We start from the raw sequence: 18,439 nt of genomic DNA, 5'->3' as shown, positions 1-18,439 counted from the left end.
CATCTGGAGGGTTGTATCCAATTCTGGGCAATGCACTTTGGGAAGGATGTGAAGGTTTTAATGGGGGTGCAGAAAAGATTTACAAAAATGGCTTCGGGGAAGAGGGGCTTTGGTTAATTGGATAGATCGGAGGAGCTGGGATTGTTCTCTTTAAAGAAGAGAAGGTTGAGGGGAGATTTGATCGATGTGTTCAAAATCAGGAGTGATTTGGACAGAGTAGATCCCATTGGCAGGCAGATTGAGAACCAGAAGACTCTGATCTAAGTCGGTTGACAAAAGAACCAAAGGTTAAATGAGAAAACATTTTTTATTCAGTGAGTGGTTGGGATGTGGAACACCCTGCCCGAGCGTGTGGTGGAAGCAGATTCAACTGTGGCTTTCAAAAGGGAATTTGAACACCTGGGCCTGAATTTTCCCACATTGGGCAGGCTCGACGGGAGCGGGCAGGAGCCAATCGCTGCCAGCGATCGGCTCCGCGCCGCCATTTTACGTGGGTGGGTCAATTAAGGCCCGCCCAGCGTAAGACGCAAGCTCAGTGCTACCTGTGCGGGTGGGGAGAAGGAGAGAGAGTCGGGGTGAGTGCTCTTTTGCACATGTGCGTGAACGAGTGCTTCAATCTCCCTGAGGCAGCTCCGTGAGATGGGATATGTTTTTATATTTCATAAACATTTTTTTATTTAATAAATGCTTTAGGAAACCTCATCCCGCTCAAAAAACATGAAGGCCGCTTGGCCTTTTCGCCTGCCCGCCAACCTTAAGGTTGGATGGGCAGCATCAACAATAACTTTAATTACTCCCTTAATGGCCTTAATAGGCCGTTTAAGTATCGGCAGGCACGCAGCCAACTCCGGCGCGTGCTCGTCAAACGAAACATCATGACACAGTGCAACTGACATCATCACGTGTCATTTTACACGTCTGTGTGTCGGGCCCGCCCCCAAAAAATCCTGCCCCTGAAGATTAATAAATGTGCAGGACTACAATGGAAAGGGCAGGGAGTGAGACCCCAGCTGTTTTTTCTTGCAGAGAGCACTCAGTGGGCTGAATGGTCTCCTTCTGTGCTTTAACAACTCTAATTCTAACCAATAATCTGTGCCCAAGTTAGCTGATCCCTGCCAGGGCAGCGATGAGGCACTATTAATGGCCTTAACAACGTCGGATGCTTGCAAAGAACGACCCTAGGGTGAGGTACCACTTGATTTAGTTAACAAACTATTTGCATTGCTATTGGGTCTCATTGGTTAACTCTTTCAAAGGTCTGGCGCAGGCATGATGGACTGAATGGCCTCCTTTTGTCCTGTTTGATTCTAGCCAATGGTCAGAGGAGGAAACAAGGAAACCACCAGGAAAATAATCCCAACAGTATTTCATTAATGTGTACCCGACATTTATACAGTAACCCAAGATGGAAGTATTGCACAAGCAATCTCTTCCTGCTTGCTGGTAGTGACCACTTTGTGACCCACTGGAATGGGATTGAGCGAGCAATAGAACACATATGCCAGGGTACATTGCATTGCGGCACTAAGGGAAAGCTGTAATGATGGAGGAGGTCAGGTCTAATGCCGAGATCCCATTTGTCTAAGCTAAAAGCAAAATACTGCGGATACTGGAAATCTGAAACAAGAATAGAAAATGCTGGAAAAACTCAGCAGGCCTAACAGCATCTGCAGAGAGAAAAACAGAGTTTACGTTTCAAGTCTGTTGAGCCTTCTTTAGCTCTGAAGAAGAGTCATACGTACTCGAAACGTTAACTGCTTCTCTCTCCACAGATGCTGCCTGACCTGCTGAGTTTTTCCAGCATTTTCTGTTTTTGTTTCCCGTTTGCCTATTCCATATGGCTGTGAATAGTTCCAGGGATGAAACACTTCAGTTATGAGGGAAGATTGGAGAGGTTGGGGCTGTTTTCCTTGGAGAGGAGAAGGCTAAGAGGAGACTCGATAAAGTTTTCAAAATCGTGAGGGCTCTGGACGGAGTAGATAGGGAGGAACTGTTCCCGCTTGTAAACGGATCGAGAACCAGAGGGGCACAGTTTTGAAGGGTTTGGAAAAGAAGCAAATGTGAGGTGAGAAAAAACGTTTTCACACGGAGAGTAGTTAGGGTTTAGAATGCACAGCCTGGAAGTGTGGTGGAGGCAGGTTCAATTGAGGTATTCAAGAGGGCATTGGATGATTATGTAAATAGAAACAATGTGAGGATTACAGGGAAAAGGCAGGAGGTTGCCACTAAGTTAAAATGCTCAGAGAGCCGGTGCAGACTCAATGGGCCGAATGGCCTCCTTCTACACCGTAACAATTCTGTGATTCTGTAAAGATCCCATTGTATTATTTGGAAAAGAGCAGAGGAATTTTCCTGGAGTCCTGGTCAATATTTAGCCCTTAACCAATCCCACCAATATAGGTGAGCAGGTCATTTATCTTATCGCTATTTGTGGCAATTTGATTGGTGTAAATTGTTGGCATTTCATTGCTATTTCACTGGCTATAAAATTCTCCTTCTTCCTTTCATTATATCACTGAACTAAATTGAATGGGTTCTGATAAAAGATCATTGAACTGAAATGTGAACTGGTTCTCTTGCTGAAGATGCTGCCCACCCAGCATTTTGTGTTTTTATTGCAGATTTCCAGCTCTGCAACTTTTTCCTGTTGTTTGATAACCATATCTTATATTTATATCGTGTCTTTAACGCAATTAGACATCCCAAGGCTCTTCACAATAGCAATTTATAAAGTAAAATCAGACACTGAGCCACATCAGGTGACATTAGGACAGATGACCAACAGCTTGGTGGTATTTAAGGAGTATCTTAAAGAAGGAAAGAGAGGTCAAGAGGCAGAGAGGTGTAGGGAGGGAGCTTGGGAACCAGATAATTGAAGTCATGGCCATCAATGGTGGAGCTGTTAAAATCAGGAATGCTCAAATAGGCCAGAATTGGTTAAATAGGAATCCCTACCTCTGTTCACATAAATTATGGGTTCATTTTTTAAAATTTCTTTTTTCAGGGGAGTTACTGGCAAGGCCAGCATTTGTTGCCCATCCCTAATTGCCCTTGACCAGCTTACCAGGGAGGTAAGAGTCAACCACACTGCTGTGGGTCTGGAGTCACACATAGGCTGGACCATGTAAGGATGGCAGGTTCCTTTCATAAAGGACAGTAGTGAACCTGATGGATTTTTACAACACTCAGCAATGGTTTCATACTGAGATTAGCCTTTCAATTCTAGATTATTAGTTGAATTTAAATTCCACCAGCTACCATGATGGGTTTTGAACTCTTGGCTGGATTACTAGGTTAGTGATATTACCACTACACTACCATCTCCCCAAGGGCTATAGGGCAAATCATCTACCCACTCGCTCTCCAATCAGCTCAGCGGGTTGTAAAATAGGTTTAACCCTAATTCTTTATTTTATATTTTCACATTGGAACCATTATAACTGGGGCAATCATAGGGCTGTTTGAGAAAGTAGCTAGGATTTAATGATTATTCCAGGAAAGAATGAATCTTCACACAGTTGCCAACTGATGCAAGAGGCTCTGTTTCACTGCAAATTACTCTCAGGCTACATGCTTTTGAATACACTAACCTGTGGAGACATGACTAGGGGTTTGACAGCTAGACATCACTTTAGCAAGAGCGGAGAGCTACAGCCAGATGTGCTGTTGAAGCAAAAAGGCACATCAGCTATCAAGGTACCATTTAAGCCTAGGCTAATTAACACAAAGTCTCCTGTTCTAAGATTGTGGCTTGTTAACGGATGATTAATGGACCAGCCTACAGGTGTTTTTACATTTAAAATCTTCAGCCAATACATTGGGTTCTCGTTGTCTGCCACAGTTGGAAAGTTAAATTCACTTTTGTCTGATGATTCTATCAATCTAACCAGCTGCTATTGGATTTGCCAACTCTACTTCTGTCCAGCGTCTGAAAGGAAAGGCACAGGGTGGAAATGTCAATGGCAGAGTGGGGAGCCATGGTGACTGGCACAACGTTGTTGCTTTAGCTACTGCTGCCGTATCAAAGCGCATGGTTAAAAAAAAAATCAATATGCGCATTCTTGGACCAAGTTACACTGTTAGACAGGAGCTGGAGCAACCTTCTTCCTTCATCCAACCCGCTTGCAACCTGACTGAATTTAGCGTCTTTCACTTGCGGAGTATGAAATGTGGCCACTGTTGTGTTTCGCAGGTTTGTTGCAATATTATATCTCTGAGCAATGCAAAGATGACACTAGTTTCTAAGTGTGCAGAAACTTAATTTTAAAATGTTTTTAATGTGCTTTTAAACTGTCTACACCAGGCTTCAGCTCAGCTTCTAGTAGCTTCTCTCATAACCAGCCAAGCACAGCGAGCAAAGCTCTGCATTCCAGATCCCAACCACTCGAGCGGGGTGGGATCAGCTCAGTGGAAAGGAGAATAAAAGGGAAGTGCAGTGCTATTTGCACTAGAGTGCTGACTAACAGTTAAACGAGGCTGAGATTCACACTCGATCCAGATACAAGAGCTAATGACGACAGGGCAGTTAGCTGCCCTGCACGGTGTAAGAAATTGGGGTCTTGAATAAACAGATATTTGCTGCACAATATAACAGCCCCTAAAAAGCATTCTAAAACGGCAACAGTTTTTAAACAATCTGTGGAAATGGGCAAGGTCACTTAGCTCATGTTGTCATTCCGAAGTTAAGATGGTGTCTTCTGTACTCCCCCTTATCTATGCAATTGTTCAAAAAGGACCAGGATATGACCCTTGGCAAAAAGTAAACTAAAAAGATTACCTCGAATGGGGTGACGCACGACAGGGGTGGGGGGTGTGGGGGGGGTGTGGTGACAACCCTAATTAGACAGCAAAAAAAGCATATGACCGGTAACAGCTGGTGAGAACAGCATCCCGCTCTCTAGTCGAAGTATTAGGAAACTCTTCCCTCGATCTTCCTCCTCCTCTTCCTCTGGTCCATCTTCCATCTGAAGGTGACAGCTGCCCAATGATCAATGCCACCTCACCAGCACCTCAGCCCCTCACCAGACTGACACCAATCGATATACCATTTTTTTGGGGGGGCTGGTAGCTTACCCAGTGTCAATCATCTATCTAACTATTCTGACCAATGGATACAGGACAGGTACTCAAAACGTCAGGGTGTCACCATCCCACTTCATGCGTCACCCCACTCGATGTCATCTGTTTAGCTTACTTCTTGCCGAGGGTCATATCCTGGTCCTTTTTGAACAATTGCATAGATAAGGGGGAGTACAGAAGACACCATCTTAACTTCGGAATGACAACATGAGCTAAGTGACCTTGCCCATTTCCACAGATTGTTTAAAAACTGTTGCCGTTTTAGAATGCTTTTTAGGGGCTGTTATATTGTGCAGCAAATATCTGCTTTTTCAAGACCCCAATTTCTTACACTGTGCAGGGCAGCTAAAGGCCCTGTAGTCATTAGTTCTTGTATCTGGATTGAGAGCGAATCTCAGCCTCGATTTAACTGTTAGTCAGCACTCTAGTGCAAATAGCACTGCAATTCCCTTTTATTGTCCTTTCCACTGAGTTGACCCACCCCACGCGAGTGGTTAGGATCTGGAATGCACTGCCTGAGAGTGTGCTGGAGGCCAATTCAATCCAGGCATTTAAAAGAGAATTGGGTATTTATCTGAAGTGAAAAGAATTGCAAGGCTACGGAGAAAAGACAAGGAAGTGAGGCTAGGGCAGTTGCTCTTGCAGAGAAATGGCATGGACATGACGGGCTGAATGGCCTCCTTCTGGGTTGTAACCATTCTATGATTGTATGGTACCAACACTTGAATAGTTCACTCAAGTGCTAAACTTTGTGTCATTAAAAGCAGAAAATGCAGGAAATAACAGGTCAGGCAGCATCTGTGTAGAAAGAACCATTCCTCATGTGTTTGTGTGGACACTTAGAGGGCAGGCTCGTGTTCTGGCCGAGCCTTATCTTTGTCCTTACTCAATGCCTGGAAGAACTGTCTGCTCTTCTCGGGTAGTGTAATAAGATCTTTCACGTTTCCCTAAGCAGGTGGGCAGGGTCCAATGTTTTTTTCATTCAAGGGATGTGGGCATCGCTGGCTGGGCCAGCATTTATTACCCATCCCTAATTGCCCTTGAGAAGGTGGTGGTGAGCTGCCTTCTTGAACCGCTGCAGTCCATGTGGTGTAGGTACACCCACCATGCTGTTAGGGAAGGAGTTTGACCCAGCGACGGTGAAGGAACGATGATATATTTTCAAGTCAGGATGGTGAGTGGCTTGGAGGGGAACTTCCAGGTGGCGGTGTTCCCATGTCTCTGCTACCCTTGTCCTTCTAAGTGGTAATGTCATGGGTTTGGAAGGTGCTGTCTAAGGAACCTTGGTGAGTTCCTGCAATGCATCTTGTAGATAGTACACACTGCTGCCAATGTGTGTTGGTGGTGGAGGAAGTAAATGTTTGCGGATGGGGTGCCAGTCAAGCGGGCTGCTTTATCCTGGGCGGTGTCAAAATTCTTGAGTCTCACCTGAAAGATGACAGCTCCAACAATGCAGCACTCTCTCAACGCACCAATGTGGCTTAGAGGTGCTAAAGTCAATGGTAGTATCCTTATCACTACTCCAACTGCAGAAGGCTAATTCAGCACACAACCTTCAGAGGGACAGGCGTGGGGGAGTTGTCTGTATTAACTTCCCTAGTTTGTAGGGATCTTACCAGGCACAGTGACAGCCTACACAACCACAGTGACTGTACTTCAAAGGATGAAAAGCTTTGAAACATTTCTAAGTGATGTCAGGCGATGTATAAATGTTTTCCCACTCGGCACTGGGCAAAGCATTTGCAAACTGAGCCTACAGGGGAAGCCGGGTCAGAAGCACTAAACAATTTGCTGGGCTGGGCAAGAGCTCTATCTGGGAATCAAAGGAAATTTCTTGGAGGTAGCCTCGTTTGATAAACAAAAGCTATCACGAATACTGTTTGCTAGGGAAACTGCAATTAGATTATTTAGTGATACCTGCTGACCCTAACTCAGAATTAAATTGGCTGTCAGCTCTACAATATGGTTTTAATATCTTCATGTTCTCAACATACACAACAGATGCAGGCTATTGCAATCCCTTGAAAATGATTACCAAGTCTTTCATCAGTGAGTGCAGCACACTGTGCAGAGGAGGAAATCATTTACACATTATATAATCATTTACATATGCATTTATATAGCACCTTTCGCGACTTCATGCCCCCAAAGCACTTCACAGTCAATGAAGTACTTTTGAATGTAGTCACTGCTGTACCGCAAGAAACAGTCAATTTGCGCACATAGCAAGATCCCACAAACAACGACCAGATAATCCTGTTTTTCTCTTGCGATGTTGATTGAAGGATCAATAATGTCCAGGTACCTCCCCCCAGCCCCGCTCTTCTTCGAAATAAAGCCATGAAACCTTTTGTGTCCGCCTGAGAGGGCAGACGGGGCCTCGATTTAATGTTTTATGGAAAAAGTGGCACCTCCTGACAGCGCAGCACTTCCTCAGTACAGCGCTGGAACGTCAGCCTTGATTTTTGTGCTCAAGTCTCTGGAGTGTAAATTGAACCCACGATCTTCTGACACAGAGGCAAGAGTGGCACCAACTGAGCTAAAATTCTTAACACCATTTCTTGTCTTATTTTGCTGAGTAACAAAAGAATGGACATCCTAAGCTGTGCAGTGCATGAATGGAAATGCAGAACGGTTGCCAACCCTCCAGGATTAGCCTGTAGTCTCTAGGAATTGAAGATCAATCTCCAGGACATTGCTGTGCTCAAACCTAGAGAAAAATCATTGGGACATTAAAAAACATTGTTTTTTTCTGTCTCTTCCTTTGAGCATTTCTCCTTAACAGCTAGAAGTATTGAAAATGGGAGAAAAGAAGGATCTTTGGCTTGCAGTCAAGCATCATCCAATTGGGTAATGTGTCTTTTTGCTTTCCAATTGGCGTAGGAAAGCAGTACATCACAAGGATGGATGTGTTGGCCGACTAATGGGGGCAAGTCATGTGATGGAACCTCCAGCAATACATTTAATCACAGTTGGCAACCCTAAAACGCAGGGACACTTTTGAGTAGTAGGTGTAGTGGAGGAAGACTGTAGAAGATCCTATGACCATATTAATAGTATTGCTGCACTATAACATTTCTTTACCTTGGATCCTGAGCACCTGTCAGAAGGGATGGAACTGGTAATAGCCCTGCTGGTGTGTGGAATATTGTGTTACATTTTCAGCAGTGTGTAAGCAGGAGACTAATCCTGTAAAAGCTCTCTTGTAAACTTTAAACAGTCAATAAGACAGAACAACAGGAAACAAATCAAATAACCAGCTCTGCGAGGGAGGAAATTGATAAAAGAAACTATTTGTGAACCACTCTACCATCAGTTCACAATAACAGAGCAGGACAGAAACCCAATATAAAGACAAAATAAAGCTGAAACAAACAGTTTTTTTTATATTCATTTGTGTGAGCATCACTGCCTGTGCCAATGTTTATTGCCCATCCTTAATTGCCCTTGAGAAGGTGGTGGTGAACTGCCTTTTTGAACCACTGCAGTCCATGTGGTGTAGGTACATCCACAGTGCTGTTAGGGAGGGAGTTCCAGGATTTTGACCCAGTGACAGTGAATGAACGGTGATATATTTCCAAGTCAGGATGGTGAGTGACTTGGAGGGGAACTTCCAGGTGGTGGTGTTCCCAACTCTCTGCTGCCCTTGTCCCTCTAGGTGGTAGAGGTCGTGAGTTTGGAAAGTGCTGTTGAGGAGCCTTGGTGAGTTGCTGCAGTGCATCTTGTAGATGGTACATACTGCTGCTACTGTGTATCAGTGTTGGAGGAAGTAAATATTGAAGGTGGTGGGTGGGGTGCCAATGAAGTAGGCTGCTTTGTCCTGGATTGTGTCGAGCTGCTTGAGTGTTGTGGGAGCTGCACTCATCCAGGCAAGTGGGGAGTATTCCATCGCACTCCTGACTTGTGCCTTGTAGATGGTGGACAGGCTTTGGGGAGCCAGGAAGTGAGTTACTCACCACAGAATTCCCAGCCTCTGACTTGGTCATGTAGCCACAGTAACATAAAGGATGGAAATATATACTATCATTGATCACATGGATGTTGGGATGGTTTTTAGAGCTGAGAAGGTTAAGAGATTTATTTGATAAGGGTGTTTAAAACATGAAGAGTTTTGACAGAATAAATAAGGAGCAGCTGTTTCCAGTAACTAAAGGGTCCATTCACCAAAGGACACGGATTCAAACTAATTGGCAAAATAACCAGAGACAAAATGTGATTCTTTGACACAGCGAGTTATGAAAAGATGGTGGAAATGGATTTAATAGTAACTTTCTAAAGGTAATTGGATACCTACTTGTCATGGAATAAAATTGCAGAGCTACAGGGAAAGCCAGGCTAACTGGATAGTTCTATCAGATGGCTGGCCCACACACGATGGGCTGAATGGCCTCTTTCTGTGGTGTGTGTGGTTCTGTGATTCTCAGAGATATCTCGGGGGGTCTCCAGAGGTATAATAGTGCAGAACCAGGAGCAGAAATGACTGCAGGAGATTCTCTGGCTGCTGGAAAGATATTGGAACCAGTCACAAACAATCCCACCCAGTTGGCCGACAGAGGAGGAAGGTGCGATCAATTGGGTGAGAAAGGTTTCAGACAAGTCGAGAACAAATTGGTTACCATGGTCACAGTCACATAGGCTGGTCATCTGTGACTTCGATAAGAGCTGCTCAGTGCTGTGGTAGGGTCAGGAAGCTGATTGGAGGAATTCAAACATGGAATTATGGGGAAGGTGCACACGCTTTGTGAGGTGACATCATGTTCAAGGACTTTGGAGAGAAACGGGAGATTGGAGCAGCTAGGATAGAGGGGTTAAGATTTCTAGGCCAGGATTTCATGGGCCCTCCATCCGGCAGGATATTATGGTCCCACCGAACTGAATGGAGATTTAAACGGCTCATCGCATCCGCCAGGGAAAGACGCTGTGGTGGGGCCATAAAACCCTGGCCCTAATTTCAGTCAGTCTAGGCTAGTGCTTGTTTACTCTGCCCGTGCCCCAATGATCCTGTCTAGGCCTCGGTCCATTGCTTTCCCATCAGTTGGGTGCCGGCCACACTGGGCATTGGTACAAGCAACCTCGTCAGCCCATCAATGCATTTAGGGCCAACTCCACTTAACCATTGTAACAGGCTCCCTCAAAAGCCAACAGCTTACTCATAGGCCCCACATTTTGTGGTATCCCAATGCTACTGATTTTCCCCAAGTGTAAGGGGGGGGTGGGAGGGTAGTCATTGACTGTCAATATTGACAGTGCGCAGTGCGGCCAACAGGAAGGACCCCCAGGTTCTTGTCATACAAAACAAAAAGCACCTTTTAATTCCTCAGATCTGACAGTGCAGTTTAAATAGCAGGAATTATGTTCTCTGCTTTGTGTTAAAAGCGAGAGTCTCACCATCTGTTCCCAGTTTGGAAGGTAAACAGGTAACACAAATTATGATAAACTTCAGCAGCCTTTAATTTTTCATCTTTAATTTTGTTGCTTAAATAGTAACTCCCACGGGGAAGTTGAACGCTGCTGCTTAATAATGCCTTAAGTCAGGCCCTGCATATTCTTCTTTTGTCTTAAGACAAATCTAATGCAAGTTCATATCTATAACAAAGCGGGGGGATGGTAATAAACAGATATAATGTACAGCTGTAGTTGAAACCTGGCATTTGGAAATGCTAATAGCTTGTATCTGGTTTAGTCCTGCCCGTGACTAATCTCTAATTACTGACTGCCAATTTCTGAATAGTAGCCTGTCATTTATTCATGTTGATTGACAAAATGCACAGAGCAGATGATTCTGTCTCTGCCCTCACATTGAATCACTCAATCTGGCACATTGCACTGATATATTAAACACCACACGGAGATGTGCAAACCATTACAATATCCTCCGTACATGCAAGGATAATGGATACTTGGGAACCATTTCAAAGCAGTAATCTAATTCCTAGGTTTAAATTACATTATAAAGCACAAACTGGAAGCAAAAAAAAACTTGACTGAACTGTCATCTGAACCCTGAGATTACATTACTGCTTTGAAATCACACCACAGTAATCTATTATTTCTTATAATAACAGATACTGTTAATAGCTTGCAAATTTGCTCAGTGGGCTAATGCGCTGCCTGGTGTGAAACTGAACTTTACAGATCAGCTGTTGTGCTGGTGAGGAGCGGGGGAGCTGGTCGGCTCTGGGGCCACATTACAGTTGGAGCTCAGTATCTCCGGGATGGGTGTCCGGTTGGATGGTCTGCAGCAGCACTCATTACTCGAGTCACAAGGCATAAGAACCCTCAAGCCCCAATCCAGACCTTGAGCACATAATCTCCTAAGCAGGACTGAGGGAGTGCTACACTGTCAGGGGTGCCACTTTTTGGATGAGATGTTAAACAGAGGGGCCCCATCTGCCCTCTCGCTTGAGCGCAAAAGATCCCACAGCAGTTTTCACATGGCTGGGGAGATCGCCCAGTGTCCTGACCAAGATTTATTCATCAACCAACCAACACACCTCATCCACTGAACAGAAGACAGGTAATTCATCTCATTGCTGTTGGTGGATCCTTGCTCTATGCAAACTAACTGCTACATTTATTTTTATTCATTCATGGGATATGGGCGTTGCTGGCTAGGCCAGCATTTATTGCCCATCCCTAATTGCCCTCGTTTAGAGGGCACTTAAGAGTCAACCACATCGCTGTGGGTCTGGAGTCACATGTAGTCCAGGCCAGGTAAGGACAGCAGATTTCCTTCCCTGAATGACATTAGTGAACTGGAAGGGTTTTTACGACAATCAGCAATGGTTTCATGGTCATCATGATTTTTATTGAATTCAAATTCCACCATCTGCCATAGCGGGATTGCTTAAAGAACAATGACTACACTTACATAGGATATACTGCACAGAAAAGGCCACCTAGACCGGTCCATGTTGGTGTTTCAACTCCACTAGAGCTTCCTCCCATCTTTTCTTACCTAAATCTACCATTGTAACCCTCTGTTCCCTTCTCCCTCATATGCTTGTCTAGCTTCCCCTTAAACGTACCTCCACTATTCGCTTCAACCACTCCCTGTGATACCGAGTACCACGTTCTCAATCTTTGGGTAAAGGAGTACCTTCTGCATTCCCTGTTGGGTATCTTGGTGATTATCTTATACTGATGGCCTCTAGTTACGCTCTCTTCCACAAGATCAGACGATCTGTAAACCCACACATTCAAAATGAATTCATTGGCTTGAATGCCCTTTGGGACCCCCTGGCAGCATGATAGGTGCTTTTTAAATGCAAGTTCTTTCTTTTAGGCAGAATTAAGTTAGTCAGGATTCCTGATCCTGGTCCCCATCCAGCAATACCCATGAAAAATGCGCTTTTTGGAAAGGGGCCAAAGCTGATAGGAACAGGAGGATGCCATTCAGCCCCTCCGACATTCACCTTGGTTCCCATACCCCATAACACCCTTACCTAGCATAAGAAGTCCATTAATTGTGAAGCCTGTTGTAGTCAAATAACTTGGATTGCCCATGAGGGAGGGGATGGCATAGCACCTGGAGTAGTATTCCAGGCCCTGGAGGCCTGGGTTCGAATCCCATGATGGCAGATGGGGAAATTTGAATTCAGGAAAAACCTGGAGTTGAATGTCTGACGGAGACTATGAAACCATTCCGGATTGTCATTAAAAACCCATCTGGCTCACTAATCCCCTCCAGGGAAGGAAACCTGCCGTCCTTACCTGGTCTGGCCTACATGTGACACCAGAAAGGGCATTAGTGAGCCAGGTGGGCTCACAGCAATGTGGTTGACTCTTACATGCCCCCTGAACAAGGGTAATAAATGCTGGCTGAGCCAGTGACCCAAGAATGAATTTAAAGAAGAATGGTCCACTCCAGTGCAGTGAAGGAGGGCGACTTTCATCTCGCAGTGACTTGGCACTTTCAGGGCAGGGCGAGAGGAAATTGATAAAAAGAAAACCACCATTTTTTTCCCCCCTGCTTTTTAAAAAAAAAGTTTTTTGTCCCCCCAGTTTGTGCTTCCACCCACCGCTCTGTAATGAAGATAAACCACCGGCCTCCACTCAGTGACACAGGCTCCTGGCGTCACCTGAGTCAATGAAGGAAGCCACTCGTAGAACCATTGAAAAGTTACAGCACCGGAGGCCATTCGGCCCATCTTGTCCATGCCAGCCCGAGGACACCCAGGTGCCCTTTCTAATCCCACCTTCCTGCACCCGGCCCATAGCCCTGCAGCTTACAGCACTTAAGGTGCAGATCCAGGTACTTTTTAAAAAGAGTTTAGAGTTTCTGCCTCTGCCACCAACTCGGGCAGTGAATCCAGACACCCACTACCCTCTGCGTAGAAAAGTTCTTCCTCACGTCCCCCCTACACCTTCTGCCACTTATCTTGAATCTACGTCCCCTGGTTCTAGAATTTTCCACCAAGAGAAACAATTTCTACTGCTATTTCAAGAGTTATTAACATATATATATATATATATATATATATATAAAGGTACCCCAGCTTCATGGGTGACTTTAGGGAGTTGTGTCATGAGGACCCCTGTTTGAAAATCAACAAAGCTGCCAGGATGGGGGGTGACTGAACAAAACACCCATTTTGTTCCGGTTATTTGTTTAAAGCCAGTCGGAGGGCACCAGTCGGGAGGCAGCGGCTCCAGGAACGAGCAAACGGGTCCCAGTGTCAGCAGCCGAATTATCTGCAAGGGCTGCTTGAGTATTAACAGGTATGCTAATACAGTTCCCTCTCTCGATCGCTCGGACATCAGTGACAGGTATACTTATACATTAACAGGTGTGTTAATACAGTTCCCTCTCTCGATCGCTCGGACATCAGTGACAGGTATACTTATACATTAACAGGTGTGCTAATACAGTTCCCTCTCTCGATCGCTCGGACATCAGTGACAGGTATACTTATACATTAACAGGTGTGTTAATACAGTTCCCTCTCTCGATCGCTCGGACATCAGTGACAGGTATACTTATACATTAACAGGTATGCTAATACAGTTCCCTCTCTCGATCGCTCGGACATCAGTGACAGGTATACTTATACATTAACAGGTGTGTTAATACAGTTCCCTCTCTCGATCACTCGGACATCAGTGACAGGTATACTTATACATTAACAGGTGTGTTAATACAGTTCCCTCTCTCGATCGCTCGGACATCAGTGACATCGCCAAGACACTGCATCCCCCATCCACCCCAGTCAGCCCTTGATGTCTAAGTAAAAGGTATTACGGCTATTGGATGGAAAACAAGAGTGTTAATAATTGTGTTTGATTTCTTTTTAAAGGTGGTGAAGACTGTCTCTTTAATATTCAGAATAAGGTACTTAATAAAGTACTTGGTTTTAAAGTGCCCTCTGAATATTTCACCCTTAGGGGATTTAGGTAAGAGTGATGTTTCGTGTCCTGTTTAATTAAGCTCTTCCTGTTGGATTTGGACGACACAATTCATGTTCCTAAAACCTGCCATGAATGGTGAAATTTAAAGGATTGTAATTTCATAAAAGGACCATCTGCTCAGAGCAAGTTGCTGATATGTTTTGAGATACGAGGCATTATTAGTCTCCACTGAAGGCTCAAAGAGCATCACCCACCTTTGTTCCCAGGTGACCATGAGAATAACACAGCACAGCAGGAGGGAGGCCATTTGACCCACTGAGTCTGTGCCACCTCTTTTTGAAGAGCAATCCAGTTAGCTCTTCTCCCCCACTCCTTCCCCATCCCCCCCGCAACTTTTTTTAATCCTTCATTCAAGTTTTATCCCCCCCGCCCCCCTCCCCTCAATTCCCCTCTTTCGAGGCTGCTACTGAATCTGTGTCCTCCACCCTGTCTGAGGCAGTGCATTCCAAATCCTAATCCCTTGTGGCACAAAAATCAGAAGATGCTGGAAAATCCCCAGCAGCATCAGTGGAGAGAGAAACAGCCGGTGGACGTTCCCTCTGGTTCTCCCTTCACCGATGCTGCCAGCCTTTGCTGAGTACAGTTTTCTGATTTTATTTCAGATTTCCTGAATCCGCCGTGTCCTCCCTGGTTCTCTTCCCAATCACCTTCAATCTGTCCATCCTGTTCTCAACCTTCAGCCACTGGGAACAGTTTCTTTCTTCACTGACTCTATCTAAACCCTGCATTGATTTTAAACATCTCAGTCGAATCTCATCGTAGCCTTCTCCTGCCGCTTGGAGAACAACCCGGGACTCTCCAAGTCTATTCGTGCCTGACCCACGAATCCATTTAGCAAACTCCTTCTGTGCCCTCTCCAAAACCTTCCTAAAAAAAAAGTAGCGGCCAGAATTGGACACAATCCTGCCGCTGGGACGGAACTAGCGTTTCTCTTAAATAGGTTTAGTTTAAGCTGTAAACATTGCCTCTTCATGTGTGACCTTAGACAGGGAGTGTGCGCCGCTTGTTCTACCATCAACAGCATTGCTGCAAAGCCCCAAAATGCTTGCGAATACTGGAGGTCTGAAATAAAAAACAGAAACTGCTGGAAGAGCTCAGCCTGTCTGGCCGCATCTGTGTCAGGGGGAGAAACGGGAGTTAAGGTTTCTTGTCCATTGTGACTCTCCTTCGGAACTCCCAAGGAGTCAGTCAGATCGGACTCGGAGCGCTGAGCTGGGATTTTCTGCTCCCGGACCCAGGAATTCCCGTCCGTCGGATTTCCCGTCCTGCCCGTGACGATTCTCAGGGTGGGAAGGACTGGAAAATCCCGCCCCATTCACTCTGCTTCTCTCTCTCTGCACAGACTCGCCCAGATCTTCCAGCGTTTGCTGTAAAAAGCCCAACCCTGTCCAAAATACAAACACACAGAAACTTTCCTGCAGGGTTAGCACTGAGTTGTAATCAGGATGTGATTTACACTCCCACCCCCCCCTTCACCTCATCTCCCCCCTCACACCCCACCCACAACCACCACCTTCCCAACTTGTGCGTCCGACACAATGTCTGGTATCACATCACATTCCATCTCGGCTCAGATCTGTTAAAAGCCGCTACAGGCTGGAACATTATTCCTTCAGACATTCTCAAAAAGACACCGAGCGTGGACAGCCTCACTAGGGGGAAGCTGGCTGGGAGAGGTCCAGCCATCTCTGAGGTAGTGGAATTGACACCAGAGAGACGGGTCTGTGTGAATGCAGGGGTGAGATACAGTCAGACGAGTGACCGCGTAATCCCAGATGTTATCACTTTCTCACGCCACTCGGTCATGTTAAAGCCTTGAAACCTGCTGTTTGAAAGTGGGCTGGGAACAAACAAACATTTTTATGCAGAATTACTAACCCACCCCCCCCGCCCCCCATCAGCCAGTTGTGCTGTCATTTCATCATCCACAGGTTAGAAAGCAAAGGATATGCAGTGTGAAGGGAGCCAGTTCCCAGTGGACAGGAACTGCAGCAATCCACACTGCCAGTCATGGCAAGTTGGCTTGTGCTATAGAGGAGGGAATGTGAAGTATTGCAGACGGCAATTAATCAACCCCATTGCTGTTGGTCTGAAGTCACACAAAGGCCTGCTAGGTAAACCAGATGGGCTACTTTTAAGCAACAGTCGAAGTTTCTTGTTCATCGTCACTAGTTTTATATTGCAGATTTAATTGAATTTAAATTTGAACCCACGTGCCCAGAGAATTAGCCTGGGCCTCTGGATTACTAGCCCAGCGACATTACCACTGCGCGACCCTCACCGGTCTACTACACGTGAGCTGGGAGTGGCTGCTGCAGATACAGGGTGCCTGAGTGCTACTCTCCAGCATGAACAACCCCCACCTCAGCTAAAGCCAAATCAAGAGGAACCTTTAGAAGGCTTTCCACCCACCCCCACCCACAGCTTCACCAACACCAGCACCCCTTTGTGGCTCAGTCTCCAAATGCACCGCCACAGCACTGGCATTGAAGACACAAAACGCCAAGATGGTTCTGGGTCTTGGTTTATGATGTAAGGGAGAGGCAAAACTGGACTGCCCAGTTCTGCGGACATCCATGCCAATCCCACATCCGACTCTTCAGCCATGAGAGGACCCGCAGGGGGTGATGAAGTTGCTTCCAGCTTGGACACGCTTGAACTACAGGGGATCTACCACCACCACCAGGTAGAGTGAACTGATCTCAGCTGGTCCCAGGACTGGGGAAGCGAGGGGTTTACTTTCACCACAACCTCTACTGAGCTGCTCACAAGTGAAAAGTGAGGCATGAGACAATTTGTCTATTCTCCCGTAACAACTAGCCAGCAGTTACAAATATTTCAATAAAAGCTTGACTGCACTGCAGCCGTTTCAATGCCAGAGCGGCTGTATTAAGAAGAATGGATATTGATAGAAAACAGTTTGGCTTCATGCCTTCAATTGACTTGGTGACAAAGGATGAAAGTTATACATTAGTGCTACCTAGTGGACAAACTGGGAACAGCGTCGCAGAAGAGAAACAGCAACTTGGCAAGGGATTCGCATCTCTGAACATTGATTTTCACAGGAGATTTTCTCAAGATTAAATCTGTGTGTCACTTCATTAAAACTACTCTTCAGTCAGTATGCTTGAAATGTTAAAACGCCTCATGCCTGACCTATAGCGAAGCAAAGAAATCTCGGTGGAAATTTAAGAAAAATGTACTTCCACAGATACAGCATGATTACTGGGTCATTTATTCTGTTTTCTTTGACTGGAATAAAATATAAAAATTCATCCCTCTGGCTTTTCATCAGCGAAACAAAGAAGCTACAGTATAAATAGGCTGGGCAGGTGGAATGCACTGAGAGCCTTGATGAGCTGTCTCAAAGAGGCAGCATCTGTATGTGCACCTATTATTCCCAGCCTGACAAATTCCTCAGCTCAGGTGGGCCATTGGGGACACTGGAAGTCGAGCATTTTCCTAAAGGGAGTGGGGGGGTGGGGGGGGGGGGGGGGGGGGGGGGGGGGGGGGGGGGGGTGGGCGGCGGTGCGGAATGAGTCAGGCGATGAATCAATCTACCACATGATGGGACAGCGAGGCTTGGGAAGTCAGGAAGAGCGGTCCAGGGTTGAGGAATGGTGACGTAAGTGATTAAACGCTCATGAATCAAGGGGTACCAACACAGAACCACGCTGCGGCAGGTTAAAAATGATGGCCAGGAGCATGTGACAGATCAAATTGTATGGGCGGACATGGTAAGAACATAAGAAGTAGGAGCTGGAGTAGATCAGGCGGCCCTTGGAGCCATGCTCTGCCATTCAACATATGACTCTCCTTCCACTTCAACATTCCTGCCCAATCCTCAGATCCTTAGACTTTTGGGGAAATCGATCTCTGTCTTGATGCCTGAGCATCCACAGCTCTCTCAGCCAGACACACATCACGCCTGACTCCCTTCTTAGCCTCTATC

Source organism: Carcharodon carcharias, chromosome 10 (genome assembly GCF_017639515.1).
Source record: "Carcharodon carcharias isolate sCarCar2 chromosome 10, sCarCar2.pri, whole genome shotgun sequence".
Lineage (NCBI taxonomy): Eukaryota > Metazoa > Chordata > Chondrichthyes > Lamniformes > Lamnidae > Carcharodon > Carcharodon carcharias.
The sequence above is the reverse complement of the archived record's forward strand: the minus strand, read 5'-3'. Positions refer to the sequence as shown.